The sequence below is a fragment of the Engraulis encrasicolus genome, chromosome 5 (assembly GCF_034702125.1).
Source record: "Engraulis encrasicolus isolate BLACKSEA-1 chromosome 5, IST_EnEncr_1.0, whole genome shotgun sequence".
NCBI lineage: Eukaryota > Metazoa > Chordata > Actinopteri > Clupeiformes > Engraulidae > Engraulis > Engraulis encrasicolus.
This window is the reverse complement of record NC_085861.1, coordinates 20980752-20983251: the sequence shown is the minus strand read 5'-3', so window position 1 is coordinate 20983251 and position 2500 is coordinate 20980752. Positions and strand designations below refer to the sequence as shown.

At 44.3% G+C, this 2500-nt stretch overlaps 1 protein-coding gene across 1 annotated transcript in view; it reads right to left on the bottom strand.

Moving 5' to 3' along the window:
• The window catches only part of LOC134449106 (pituitary tumor-transforming gene 1 protein-interacting protein), a 54976-nt gene that overhangs the window by 3951 nt on the left and 48525 nt on the right, over positions 1–2500 (bottom strand). The window lies entirely within an intron of this gene.

Below are 2500 nucleotides of genomic sequence, written 5' to 3'. Positions count from 1 at the left end.
TACCACTAAACTCTCTCTGAACTTGGTCATAGCCCTCGGAAGGCAAAATAGCAGACTCAGAGGTTCCTTTCACCCCTTTACAAGGTGATGAACCATTTAAACGATTTTGGGGATGCCATTTGAAGCTGGGTCGTTCCACTTGAAATCAGACACTTGGGACGTCATCAGCATAGACACAAGGAAACAATTCGACAATCATTTCAAGTTTTTCCAGTCTTCATTTAATGCAAGAATCGTGCAATATCCATTTCATGGGTCTCTCATATGACTTAATCACCATGTGCCTGCCAATGACGTCGACCCAGCTTGGAAAAAAACAACTTCTACTCAATATTTTACTTTAAAGAGCACCTCCAGCTTTTGTAAATCTATATGCAATCTGTATGTTTTTAAGAATTTCTTTTTTAGACTTGTTTGTCTATTCTGCTAGTCTGGATGTCCAAGTGTTGTATTGTTCGACCGTATCTCTCCGGAATTCAAGACAAATTCCCTTTGGGGCAATAATTAAAGGTGTTTGTTCTTGGGGCAATAATTAAAAGTTTTTGTTCTTTCATCAACTCTCTGAAGTTCTCAATGAGACAATTCTGCGACCAACCTGTAGGGCAAGACGACAAGACTAAAATTACAGTGTTGCTTTAATGACCTCTGGCTGAGCTCCTCTTAAGCTCCAAATCTCTGTGCTGCGGTCTGAGGGTGCTTTAATGCATGCCAGATGATCACACAAGAGGCCCCATTGGCTGTGACACGGACACTATAAACACTACATATTGCCATAATAACTCACATCGACTCTCCCCATCTCCCCATGGCTCATTCTTTTGAAACTCGATTGTCGGAAACTCCGGCTTCCGTCTCGGAAAAGTGCAATAGAACGGGTACTCAAATCGGGGTTCCGAAACAGAAACTCGGAGCACTTCGGTGTACTCCGAGTTCGTTTAACATGAGTGTTTTCAGACGTTGGATTGTCCCCAGCTGTTGCAATAGAACGCATTTACAACGGTGGTCGGGAGAACAACCTCAGGTCTACTGACAGCCGAGTTTCAAAAGAACGAGCCATCACAGCACTGCAGAGACAGTGCTAGCTATGGGCACAGTGAAGATGACACAATAACACAGCACACAGCATTACAATAAGCTGTCTGCACCGCGCACACAGCAATGTTAAATAAATAATCATGCTACTATGAATGCTGAAATTGTTATAGATGCTTATCGCCGTCATGCTAAAAGCAACGCCGAAATTTAATCCCAAAACTGTGTATCAGAAACACACCGATAGCATTCATCAGCTATGAGCCGTGGAACAATGTTTACTGAAAGGGACAACTGCAGACTATCTTCGGGGAAGCTCAGTGTGACTCGGTCCTATTTGAACTGAGCTATCTTTGAGGAGGCTTCAGGCGGACAGCACCTCATGTGAACTTCGCTATCTCAAGGGGTGTTGCAGTGCCAGACAGCTATTAAAGAAGACACCGCACAGTTTCTCAACATACTGCTGCAAAAACACTGCTTGTGATTTAATGCTGCTCTCATACAATGCATGTCACAACGAGGCTTGCCTGCTTGTCTGTCTGTCTATCCATCTGTCTGCCTGCCTATCCGTCCATCTGTGTGTCTGCCTATCCGTTCGTCTGCCTGCCTGCCTGCCTGCCTGCCTGCCTGCCTGCCTGCCTGCCTGTCTGTCTGTCTGTCTGTCTGTCTGTCTGTCTGTCTGTCTGTCTGTCTGTCTGTCTGTCTGTCTGTCTGTTCATTGTCCTGCTCTTCTGCCTGTGGGGCACACACCGCTCGCCAGTAAGACAGTATTACCTTGCAGTGACACAATTCACTACACAGACCATTCCAGCACTAGAACACTGTAATAGCCAATGAAAAAAATACAACCATAGTACTACATCACTATGACAGTGCGCAGGGCCATTAGTAATACATTACGACTTGGTCATTGCCATTCTGGTAACAGCTAACAGGGGCCGTGTGTCTTATGGGGTGAAGAGTGAATATATGTACATTGTTCACACTGCTCTATGGCGATACGTGGGATTGATCATGTCCAGAGGAGAATACCAAATAAAGCATGTTTGAATTTGAATTTGACTACCTGTTTTTCAGTTAATTCAATTAAATTCTGCTTAAAATTGCATCTACTTTACTTTACACTTCAGTACACTACTCTACTGCACTCTACTGTACTGTACTGTGCTCTTCGTTTCTTTACTTTACTCTACTCTACTCTACTCTACTCTACTCTACTCCACTCTACTCCACTCTACTCCACTCTACTCCACTCTACTCTACTGAACTGTATTCTACTCTACTCTACTCTACTCTACTCTACTCTACTCTACTACTCCTATTTGTACCCCTCATGTCCGTTGTTGCTGCTGCCTCTCTGAGCTCTGTGCATGCCTACCTGGCCAGAAGCCACATCAAACCTTTTCAGCTCAGTCCTTTCCTGTCCAGGAAAACTGAGCTGTCACTCTGGAGAACAATCATGAAGTGT